This window comes from Muntiacus reevesi, chromosome 14, assembly GCF_963930625.1.
Source record: "Muntiacus reevesi chromosome 14, mMunRee1.1, whole genome shotgun sequence".
In the NCBI taxonomy this organism is placed as follows: domain Eukaryota; kingdom Metazoa; phylum Chordata; class Mammalia; order Artiodactyla; family Cervidae; genus Muntiacus; species Muntiacus reevesi.
The window spans coordinates 48,659,663-48,672,942 of NC_089262.1; the positions used below are offsets into that span (position 1 = coordinate 48,659,663).

General features: G+C 38.4%; 1 protein-coding gene and 1 pseudogene across 6 annotated transcripts in view; both read right to left on the reverse strand.

Moving 5' to 3' along the window:
- Window positions 1-13,280, reverse strand: part of PDE4D (phosphodiesterase 4D) — a 1,548,416-nt gene that overhangs the window by 276,177 nt on the left and 1,258,959 nt on the right. The window lies entirely within an intron of this gene.
- Window positions 3,970-4,864, reverse strand: LOC136146554 (small ribosomal subunit protein uS7m pseudogene; annotated as a pseudogene).

Below are 13,280 nucleotides of genomic sequence, written 5' to 3' on the forward strand. Positions count from 1 at the left end.
CAAAGGGAAAATGTATCATGACATGAAAGGAAAAAAAAATTGTGACATAAAATAGCTCTATATTTAAATAAAATGAAATATAAAAAGACTTCTCTTCAGTTACAATCATCTTCAAAAATGAACTCTGCAGGAATACATGGTCATTGTTCCTATGGCATGTTTCTGTCATTCGATAAGACAAGCTAATTTAACCAAAGATAGAAACCAGAAATCTACTTGTATAGGCAAGTCAATCCGATGTAATATTTGTTCTGGCAGCATTTTAATTCCATCACTCAACCCTTCATCCCCAGACACAGTCACCACATAGCATATTCCTCATCCCCACAGCAGGACATATATGATCACTGAAGAAAAATGTATTCATTTATTCACCTGTGGTTTTATTCCTCTGAAAAAGAATTTTTAACCCTAAGAAAGACTTGTCTTCTAAATTTTGTATAAAATAAAAATTTTTTAACATTATTCCTGAAGACTTATTTGTATAGAATCTCTTTATTCTTTTCATAGTTTTCTACGTTAATCTATATTGATCACTGCCATGGCCTTTTTTTCATTTTATAGAACTAAGTGAATCCAAGTCATGTAGTTTTCAAAATCAGGTTTGGTTAGTATATATTTTTTAAAAAGTAAGGATTTTGACTATTAAAGGATGCTATCAGGGGCAAATCATTCCTCACCCACTGACCCAACACCACAGAAGGAGTCATAACATTGAGCAGCGGTGTCATAGCAGTGCTGAAGAAATAAATGCTTAATGAATAAATGAGCGAACACAAGAATGAATGAACAAATCAACAAACAAATGCATGAGGTCATGTTTCTACCATTCGATAAGACAAGCTAATTTAACCAAAGATAGAAACCAGAATCTACGCTTAACCACCAAGAGGTCAAACAGGAAAAAAAAAACAAAAAACAAAAAAACAAAACCACTAAATGTTCTGTCTTAAGTAATTAGGAAAACTCACACTAAAACGGCTAATTTTCAAGCACAGACACATTTCAGAGCTACGTGATGGATGCAGTGCAGGAAGTAAGGTCTCCTCTTTTGGTCACCAACACACAATACCTGGACAGACGACAGGAAACTGAAGGGCTCCAGACTAACCAGCTCTGCTTTCAGCATTTACTGCATCTTTCATGTTTATTTCACCCACGTATTCTTGTTTCTCAATCCCAGATGCTCACTTTTTTTTTTTTTTTTGCCTTTGATGTAGTTTCTATAAAACACTTGGGAAACATTATTTTAGAGTGAACTAAGCAATGTCTGATTTTTAAAATGATACCTTGGCTCTTAAAGCTAGAACAGCAGACAGGAATTTTTTTTGCCCTAACAACTAAAACTGACCTCACACTGGGCAGACGGGAAGAAAGTGGGTTGTGCAGCACTGACACCTCACAGAGCAGGCTGACCCATAAACAAGCCTCTGGCCCAACCATCATGGGTCAAGAAGGGCATCAAGAAAATCACTCTCTTCTTTTTCACATGAATGAATCACATTTTCATTTGAAAAATTAATTCGTGCACATAGTAAGGGCTCAGTGACTCAGTCACGTCCAACTCTTTGTGACCCCATGGACTGTAGCCCACCAGGCTCCTTTGTCCGTGGGATTTTCCAGGCAAGAATACTGAAGTGGGTTACCATTTCCTTCTCCAACACACAATAAAAATCCCTCTAATTCAAAATGGTGAGTACTCAGCCCACCTCAATCTCAGATGCCCAAGCTGGTAGCCATCTCTTCTCCAAAGCTTGCAACTATCACCATTGCCTAGAGTGCATATGCAGAAATACACTGGAAGGTGAAAACATATGCATATTTTCATATATTATATATGTCGAGAGTCTTTGGACATTTACAAAATTGGGAACATTTACCTTGACTTTTAAAATTATACCTAGACAACTAATTTAATAATGATCCAGTTATTCCATATAACAACTTTCTGCTGTAATACAACCACTTTAGGAAATAGTAAAAAACAAAAATAAAAGTTAAACATATACATATCATTAGAGACAGCAATTCTACTATGTACATACTCATGAGAAATATAAAATCATTTTGTCACAAGAAAACTTTTTTCCTATTTTTCAATTTAAATATTAAAATTAAAAAAAATATTGTTGGTTTCTGCCATACAACAACACAAATCATTCATAATTACACATACATCCCCCCTCCCATTCTAGCCTCCCTCCCCTCCCACCATTCCATCCCTCCAGGTCATCACAGAGTGCCAGACTGGGCTCCCTGTGCTGCAAAGCAACTTCTTGCCAGCTATCCATCCTACACCAGAGAGTGTATATACCATTGATGCTACTTTCTCCATTGGTCCCACTCACTCCCTCCTTAACTGTGTCCATAAGTTCACACTTTGCATCTGCCTTTCCATTCCTTCCCTGCAAATAGGTTAATCAAAATCATTTCTCGAGATTCCATATATATATATATGGAATATATATATGCATATATATATATATATATATATGCATTAAAATACTAAATCTGTTTTTACTTTTCTGACTTGCTTCACTCTGTATAATAGGCTCTAGGTTCATCCACCTCACAAGAATTGATTCAAATTCATTTTTTATGGCTGAGTAATATTCCATTTTCCCTGGAGGAGGGCATGGCAACCCACTCCAGTATTCTTGCCTGGAGAACCCCCATGGACAGAGGGGCTTGGCAGGCTGCAGGCCATGTGGTCACAAAGAGTTGGACATGACTGAGTAACTAAGCAATTATATTCCATTGTATATATGTATAACATCTTCTTTATTCATCATCTGTTGATGGACATCTAGGTTGCTTCCATGTCCTGGCCATTGTAAACAATGCTGCTATGAACACTGTGGTACATGTGTCCTTTTTAATTATGGTTTTCTCAGGGTATATGCCCTATAATGGGGTTGCTGGCCATATGGTAGATTTATTCCTAGCCTCCAATTAAAATAAACTAATTAAAAAAAATTAAAGAATCTCCATAGTGTTCTCCATCATCGCTTTATCAGTATACTTTCCTACCAAGTGTAGGAGAGTCCCTTTTTCTTCACATCCTTTCCAGCATTTATTGTTTGCAGATTTTTTGATGATGGCCATTCTGACTGGTGTTAGGTGATACCTCACAGTAGTTTTGACTTGTATTTCTATAATAATTACTGATGTTGAGCATCTTTTCATGTGTTTATTAACTATGTGTACATCTTATATATCTTCTTTGGAGAAATGTCTGTTTAGGTCTTCTGTTCATTTCTTGATTGGGCTGTTTGTTTTCCTAATATTGAGCTGTATGAGCTGCTTATATATTCTGGAGATTAATCCTTTGTTAGTTGTTTCATTTACAACCATTTTCTTCCAAGCTAAGGATTGTCTTTTAATGTTGTTTATTGTTTCCTTTGCTGTGCAAAAGCTTTTAAGTTTAATTAGGTCCCATTTACTTATTTTTGTTTTTATTTCCATTACTGTAGGAGGTGGGTCACAGAGGATCTTGCTGTGAGTTTATTTTTGTGTATGGTGTTAGGAAGTGTTCTAGTTTCATTCTTCTGCATGTAGATGTCCAGTTTTTTCCAGCACCACTTATTGAAGAGGCTGTCTTTTCTCACTGTATATTCTTGCCTCCTTTGTCAAAAATAAAGTGTCCATAGGTGTGTAAGTTTATCTCTGGACTTTCTATCTTGTTCTATTGATCTATATTTTTGGTTTTGTATCAGTACCATACTGTCTTTTTTTTTTTTCCTCCAGTTGGTTTTAATGAATCGTAATACCATATCATGTGTTACACCAGCTCAGGACGAGAATTTTCTAATAAACTCTTTCTGATACTAAAACTGCTTCTTTTCATATCACCCAAAGGTCCACCCCAAGCTGCAGGAAGAAAAGGCTGGGTGAGTCCTAGGTTTCTTAGGAGGAAATCCAACTTGATATGCCCCCTCTTTCCAAGAAGATGGGACAGGGAGAGCGAGTTCCAGCCCCCAGAGAAACGACTAACAGGCAACGGAGGTGCGGCTCCGTCCTTGTCAGGAGGTCTGCCGGGCCTTAACCCACAGGCGTTCTGCAGTGGCGTGGTGGCTCACGCTCTTCCGACAGCAGAGCGTGCTGCCGCCTTCCCGGACCCCCGCCCACACTCTACCACCAGCGGTAGTGGGCCAGCGCGCGGTTGGCCTCGGCCATCTTGTGCATGTCGTGCTTTCTCTTAATCACAGGGCCCCGGCTGTGGAAAGCCTCCAGCAGCTCCCGAGACAGCTTCTCCGGCATCAGCATCCGCCGGGGCTTCTTCTCCCTGCACTCAGCAATCATCCACTTCACGGCCAGGAAGCAGCGACGCCGGTCAGCCAGCGGCATGGGGACCTGGCAGAAATGGCCCCCCTTGAGGATGGGTACCAGCCCAATCACAGGCTCACAGTTTTTCAGTGCTTGATGGAAGATGGTGTAAGGGTTGCGTTCGATGGTTGCCTGTTCCTCTGCAGAAGCAGCATGGTACTTCTCAAACTGTTTCCTTTTCACAACTTCCAGGGTCTGTGTCATGAGGGATCTGGCCAGGATTTTATTTCCTCCTTTCATCATCATGTTGGTGAATTTACTGATCACTGGGTCTTCAAATACGAAGCTTGTTTTCATGGCTGGGGCAGCTTTGATAACCTGAGTCTTCCTGAGCTCCCGCTCATACGTCTCCTCCTCAGTCAGCTGGGCCAAGGGCTTGCGGTAATATTCCTTGTCAATCTGAGGATCCTGGTACTCAGGGCCATAGCGGCTCCACCTCACTTGGGTTAGCCCTGGAAGCCGCAGGACAGCCCTCCGCACGCCGAGAGCCAAGCCCGGCCACCCTCGCGCAACCTTCACTGTGGGGGCAGCCATCTTGGCTGCCCTACCGTATTGTCTTGATGACTGCAGCTCTATAGTATAGTCTGAAGTCAGGAAGGTTGATTCCTCCAGCTCCACTTTTCTTTGTCAAGCCTGCTTTGGCTATTCAGTCTTTTGTGTTTTCATACAAAGCCCATTCATCACTGCAACTAAAAGAATAAAACATCTAAGAATAAACCTACCTAAAGAGACAAAAGACCTGTATGCAGAAAACTGTAAGACACTGATGAATGAAATCAAAGATGACACAAACAGATGGAGAGCTGGACCACATTCTTCTTCTTCTTCTTGTTCAGTTGCTCAGCCGTGTCCAATTCTTTACAACTTCATGGACTGCAGCACACCAGGCTTCCCTGTCCTTCACCATCTCCCGGAGCTTGTTCAAACTCAGGTCCATTGAGTCGGTGATGCCATCCAACCATCTTGCTCTCTGTCATCCCCTTCTCGTTCTACCTTCAATCTTTCCCAGCATCAGGGTATTTTCCAATGAATCAGCTCTTTGCATTAGGTCGCCAAAGTATTAGAGCTTCAGTTTCAGCATCAGTCTTTCCAATGAATATTCAGGGTTGATTTCCTTTAGGATTGACTGGTTTCAATACTGTGAAAATGGTTATTCCGCCCAAAGCAATCTACAGATTCAATGCAATCCCTATCAAACTTACCAATGATATTTTCACAGACGTAGAACACAAGAAAATTTTTATATAAATATTCACAGTAGTATAACTCATGAGAACCAAAAGGTGAAAACAATCCACATGTCTATCAACTGATGAATGAATAAACTAAAGGTGGTGTATCTATACAATGGAATATTATTTGTCCTTACAAAGAAACAAAATACTGATAGATACACACTGCAACATAGATGAACCTTGAAAATGTTATGTTAAGTGAAAGAAGTCAGTCAGGAAAAACAACGTATTACATGATTGTATTTAAATGGAATATTCAGAGTAGGCAAATCTAATAGAGCCAAAAGTAGATTAATAGTTGCTTAGGGCAAGGAGTAGAGCAGGTCACGTGGAAGGGTGACAGCTGTGGGGAACTGGGTTTCTTCCAGGGTGATAAAATATACCGTAATGAACTGTGTTATTGCACAACTCTGTAAATATACTAATAATTCATTAGCTATATGATTTTAATGAGGAATTAATATGGCACGTGAATTATACCTCAATAAATTTCCTTCAAAAATAAAAGTGAGAAGCCTCTCCAGGTACCAATACATTGGGAAGTGAAAAACAGGAGCTTCAGGACGGTGAACAGGTAGACAAGTTTCTTTTCGTGTAAAAAGGGAGTGAATAGAATTTATAGTTTCCTTGTTTGCTTTTAAGGGATACACAAAGAAAATTAATGAGTGGAGAACTCTGAGTATGCGTACCATTTTTCCAAATTATGACAGTAATAGTAATTAATAGTAAACATTACCTAAAGATAACTCCATACCAGTATATGAGACATTCCTCACAGCTACACAGTATTTCATTAATGTTATACAAAATTGCTGAATGAGCCCTATACTGATTGACATTTAGGCTATTTCTAGTTTTCTATGATAAAAAATTGCTGTAGAACATTTTTATACATATATTTTTGCACTTTTACACAGGCCAACAGCTAGAAAAAAATTTCAAGAGTGGAGCTGATACATTAAAGATACACAATATAAAGAAATCTTAAACAATGTAACCAAAGTATACCTCTTAAATTTGTTGACAGCTGCAGCAGCTATAAAAACTCAGTTTAAATAAGCATAATCACTGAGCAAAATTCATTCTTCTGAACAAGGTTAAAGGAAAATTGACAATTTTCCCATTTTCTGTTATGAGAACATTAAAGAAGAAGCACAATAAGCTTCTTTGAAAAGAAATTAAGACAAAACCCAACTGGCTTATTCTACGCAAGCTCTGAAACTTGAGCAAGAGAGAACTCCTTTTAATAGACATGAATTTATTTGAATTCATTATGCGGTTTCCCACATGCTGTGCCCATTTAAAGTGACCTTTCAGCCTCAAAGTAGGAGTCTAATAGCAACAGGATGAAGAGAATCTGTTCAATTAAGATAAACATCAACTGTCAAAATCCGATTAGACTATTTAAATTCTAAGAAGGCAAAATCATCATCAAAAGAAATGGAAACTTCAGGGCAGCAGTAAACTTGGTGTAATGTCATTCTGTGAGGTTTTGACGGTGCAAAAAGATTTCTGAGTGTCCATGAAACACAGGGCTCTGTTTGAATGCATTCATTCTCCTCTTTTCTTCCTTCCAGTCTGGCTCATCTTGGAGTTGTTTTTGAGTGGTTCTCCTTAGCTGCATTGTCATCTCTAAATAGACATATCTGGGCAAAGGAAACTGTTACTCCCTATGGTCAAGGAATGGTAGATACTTAACTAACAAACTTTTGTGGTCGACAATAACAAAAAGTTACACATACATCTTTAACAGACATTAGGTTGTCAAAAGAATTAGAATGCAATATGCTAGGAACAGAGACACAAACAGAGAACAGACGTGGACATGGTGGGAGGAGGGGAGGGAGGGATGAATTGGGAGATTAGGTTTGATATAAATACAAGTACCATATGTAAAATATTAGGTTTGACATAAATAAAGCACCATGTGTAAGACAGAGAGAGAGTGAGAACGTACTCTATAGCACAGGGAGCTCAGTCAGTGCTCTGTGATGACCTGGATGGGTGGCACAGGGGTGGGCAGTAAGATCCCAAAGGGTACACATATACACATAGAAGTATACACATAGCTGACTCACTTTGTTGTACAGTAGAAACAACACTATAAAGCAATTATACTCCAATAAAAAAGAATCCAATATCCTATATTTCACACTAAACCCTTAACTTATTTTTGGTTGTTATTGTTGCTTTTGTCATTATTTTGTTGCTTTCTGATTTGTGATGGGTTTCAGCATGCTCGTTGTCTGGAGCTGATAGAACCCATTCATGACCTACGAAGAAGTGCAAGGGGGAAAAAATGACATATGTCTCAAGCAGTCTTGCCAAAGAGAACTGTCTTTTTCACCATTCATATTGTCACAGGAGGCACACCCTCCCATCAGCTGAAGGCCAAATTATATCCTTTGGGAAGATTACTCCAGCAAGTTACTAGAACCATTTTTTTTTAAAAACACATATATCTATTCATCAACTACATTTTGAATTCAAACCTTAACTAAACTAAGCCCATAGAGGTATCAGAACACTGAAATCTAGGTACTCACAGGCAGAGAAAATTCAATATGGCTTGCCCTAGTGGGTGACATGCTATCTAAAATAGAAGTAAATTTGCCATTAGAAAACATAGATGCTATTTTCTATTACTCCTATTACTCATAACTCATTTATTACAAGGAGTATTTCTTTCTCCCCACCAGTATATTTGCATTTATTCCGGACTCTTATCCTAAATCAGAAATGGCTAGGATTGAGACCAAACTCAACAGAAGTTTTCATGGACTTAACTTCCTTTCCCAACAAATTTTATGGGAAATCACAAGTTGCAACATGAGTTGATAAGCAAGGCACTATCATTTCTTTATCAGAATAGCCAGAATAGATTGTCAGACATTTTAAAAGATTTTCTTGAGAGGCTTTTTGTTGTTTGTTTGTTTGTTTTGTTTTCTTCTCTCCAAATAGGTTGACAGTTCAACTTGGGCCCTAAAGAATACAGAAAATCAAAGAAGATTTTAAAGCAACTTTTATTTAGAAATAGTTCAGAGAATGAAAGGTATTCATTTGATATTCAATTAAGTTTTTTTGCCTCGAAGGCTAGAGCTTCTTTATATGAATTTGAAATTTAGAGTTGGTTACACTTATGCAATATTCAGGAAGCAACTGAGTGAACATGAAGTGCCTTGAGCAACTGGCACCAAGGGAATTTGGTACTTTAAAACTGTGGGGAAGCCCAGGTTTGCATATGGAGGTCTGTATTTGGACCTTACCCATCTCTTGTATAAAGTAGAAATAAAGACCTATAAATGACAAGAATCATGGAAGCAAACAGGTTTGGTACTTTGAACAAATTATATAGCTTATCGAAGGAAATCATCTAAGATGTTGCTTTGATTATTGGAGACTTAGGCAATTTTTTACTATTAGGATATGACACATGAGTGAAATTTAAAAGAAAGAATGAACCTCTGTGCTTTCTACATAAAGTGAAAGGGAAGTCGCTCAGTCGTGTCCAACTCTTTGCGACCCCATGGACTGTAGCCTACCAGGCTCCTCAGTCCATAGAATTTTCCAGGCAAGAGTACTGGAGTGGGTTGCTATTTCCTTCTCCAGGGGATCTTCCCAACCCAGGGATCAAACCCGGGTCTCCCGCACTGCAGGCAGATGCTTTACTATCTGAGCCACATGACTATCAGTTGACAAAGAAAGTCAAATCACCAACAGAACAAAACTGCAAGTGAAAAAAATAAGACTTATTTTAGAAGGGATGACAAAAGGGACAATACTGCAAGAAGTAGGAGATTCAAGTGAGAAGTTAATTTATAATTCAATTAAAATCTTACACTTTGTAAAGTTTAAAATTGTATAGTTTTTCTGACTACTGGCTAAAGTATATAAACGTTACTTATGGACTGCCCACAATCCAGGCAGGTTCTTTACCAACTGAGCCACCAGGAAAGCCCCAAGAGTACGGGAGTGGGGTGCCATTCCCTTCTCCAGGGGATCTTCCACCCAGGTTTCTCACACTGCAGGCAGGTTCTTTACCATCTGAGCCGCCAGGGAAGTCCACTGAAGGGACAGGGCATGCTAAATGTGGTAGATTCCAATGTCAGACTGAGTTCAAAACTAGTTAACACTATATATAGAGCCAGAGCTGCTGTAACTGCTAACTGAACTACTGCTAAAATACCAGGACTCCACATGTTTGGCGGGAATCATGTACTAATACAGTTCACTGTGATATTTGATATTTTAGTGGTAAGCAGGCTTTCCATTGTGTGGTTCCCTTGTATGGCAATTATAATCCTTAAGGGCAAATGCTTTATACCAAACTACAATGGGACATGAGTGCCATTTTCTTCTGATTTCTACATGGAATCTGGTCTCCGATAGTTCTTTCCAAAGCTCTTATTAGATCCCTATTTGATGAAATGACCTTATTTAGATTAATGCAGTTAAAGCCATGGATTACGTAAGATGTTTAAAGGAATATAACTGCACTCAACCATAGTAATAATAAAATTAGTTTATTTTACTCAGTGCTGGTAAGCAAACTAGTAGCAGCCATTAACCTTATTTTCCTTCATTTTCACTAATGTGAAACAGAGTCCTCAAACATTTAAAAAAATTAGCTAGGTACTATAAAAATGAAATCTCCTGCAGATTACCTGTGAAGACAGACATTTTGGTAATAAGATAAATTATGTCAAATGTCAATATGAGTTATTTTTGTTTAAACTTCATTTTTTTCTATTTATCTGATTTCCCTTCTCATGTTCTCTTCCTCCACATACATTAAAATTTCCTAGTTCATATGCTTTCTGTTTGAAAAATTAAACGCTAAATTCATCTAAATCAGAGAGAAATCTGCTGGTTCTAAAGCTTAATAAAATGAACTTAAACATTTAATTTGGCTGACACAGCCTTGTTAGGAGGTGATTAAGCAATTTACCTAGAATAAAAATATCCCTCTAATCTCAGGGAAAATATTTTGGTTTTAAAAAAATCAAATATCCCAGATTTATTTCATATTACCACACCCTAAATTCAAGTAGTCAGGTTTTTAAATTATTCTGTTCACTGCCGGATTTTTGAGAACAACTGAGCCACTCACTTTTAAACTATAAATGTAATTTTATCATGAAAGCAAAAAAATCCTAGGGATATAGAAGACAGTAAAAGTAGAAATCTTCTGCCCCCAGGAATACTTTAGAAAGTCAATGGATTGGAAATTTTATGAAGGTGAGGGCTAATATTTCATCAATGTCTCTCTAAGACCCATCAGGGTGCCGAACTGAGTTAATAAACATTGTTAAGTGAAGCAATGAAAAATATACTTTTACTTTTGCAACTAGTAAAAGAGCCACAGAAATAAAACTCTCCTTTACCAGTACATTTTAAGCTATAGAATCAGATTTCATGGTCAAGTGGCTAGAAAATGATCTTGTACCACACTAAAAACAAATCCTCAATTATTAAGGATTAAGACTTAATTTCTTAGCATTCCAAAAAATTTAAGTCTAGAGATGTGGTAAAGCTAAAAGCAATTTAATAGTGGGAAAAGTGCACAATCCAGGAAGGAATGCTCACCCAGACTCTGGAGGCCAGAGGTGAGGGCTCTAGGCCACACTTGGCCCCTGATTTAACAACCCACCCAAGGAGTCTGTCTGATGGGGTGGCCATGTTTGGCTTCAAAAGGCTGACAATGAAGCTGAAGTGAGCCTGAAGCAGTGGTGGTCCTTGCCCCAAGCAGGTCTCCCAGATGAAGAGAGCAGCGAATTGATAAAGTTAGAGAAAGTCAACTATGTGTCAACTGGGTGATGAACGCGCACAGCACGCATTAGCATCCGCACACGCCCTTCATGGTTAGTTGATGGTCCTGAGATGGGTCACTCAGGCAAAGAGAGATGCTGAGGAAAACTGGGAAGGTAGATTCTATTAACAGACAGGAGACTCCTGAGGGAACAAGGAGAAGTGGTGAGACTGGAATTACCAATGAAGTTGGGAAACTAAGGGTAAAACCCACCGGAAAACAGGCACACATCCTCTCTGATCTGATACTGAACAATTCTTTGCCACAGAGAGTAATTCTGCCTTCACAAGTCAGTACAATTCTTAGCAGAGTGCCATCTATTAAAATAAAATTAAACATAAACACAGATTGGGACGGTTTCCTGGTGATGTAACACACTCCTTGTTCTCTCCGCATGCAACAGACAGATGCACAATCCTGCTGATGGGATAGGCACCGTGCTGGGTACCCAGGTACAAAGATGAAAAAACCCAGTCTAGCCTACAACCCACTCACAGTCCCTGAGGACAGGCAGGCAAGACAGCAGGCAGTTGTTGCCATGCTTCAAGTACTTTGCTAGAGAAATGGACCAGGTCTCCTGTGAACACAGAGAGCATCTTAATTCTGAATGGGAAGGCCAGGAAGGCTTCTCAGAAGAAACGCCCACTGAGGGTGAAGCTAAGCAACAGCTTGCACGTGAAATTGTATTCAAATGATTACTATAAATTAACAACAGTTTTGAATTGAACTGATGGTCCTATACACCAAACTGTGACCTAAACAATTAGCATATTTTTTACCCTGAATTTATATTACAAACAAAAATGTGCCTAACTATACGTTAGTGAGAAATGAATGGACTACATACAACTACATCAACATGGGATAAACTCTCAAACATCAATTGGCAGGGGAAAAAAAACCCACCAGCCACAAAACCGTACAAACTGTATTCATTCATTTTATATAAAACTCAGAAGTAGAAAATTGTATTCTGTGATTTTTTTGAAATCAGGATAGTTGTTACACTTTGTGCTGGTGGGCAGTAGTTAAAAGGGGCACAAAGGTAGCTTTAGAATTGCTGGTAGAATTATTTTTAATCAAGGTGGTGATTATAAGGGTGGCCATTGATAACAGGAATTATTAACTTTTCTTTTTTTTCTGGTTTGCAACATCCAAAAAGAGTAGTTATGGTTTAGGACATGTACACATGTTCTTCATAGGTGACAAATGACAAAAACATATCAAAGTTTCTAAAAAATACACACACACATTTGTATTGATATATAAATACTGCTTTTGCTACAACTTAATTTTTGTGCAAATTTAATGGCAGAGTCAAAATGTAAAGAATTATTTTGAGACCATCAGGGCCACCTAAAATGGCACGCAGCCCCATGACATCCCTCTTCTCTTTGGTGGCATCACCAAAAAGTTGGCAGCACTTTTTCTGAATCTCATTGCAGCTCCCAGTACTATTCCACGTGGCTACTACTAATGGGCCACAGATGAATATGATTAGCCATCCTGGTTTTAAACAAAGAGGATTGTCTATTTCCTTTGTTATTTACATGTGAAAGACATTACAATTAAGGACACATTTCATGTGTATTTCTAAGTCAGGGTATAATTTCACAGCTACGTATGTAAAATGATTTTCCCAATTATAAAAACACTTACAAAGGGATGTTTGCTAACAGTAAGTCTGCTGATATTTTTGTGTTTTATATTACCATGGAAACACTTTCTGATTCATATACAATTAGACGCAATTTTAACAACAGGACTCAGATAAACAATTGGGACTATTTTTCTCAAGCAGAGATTCAGGGAATCTTTAGTGACCCAATTTTTTCCCTCAAGGTGGTGAGCCCCACCCTCAATCACACCTTTTAGCCCAAGGGAACAGTTGTTAATTATAACAAAGTAAA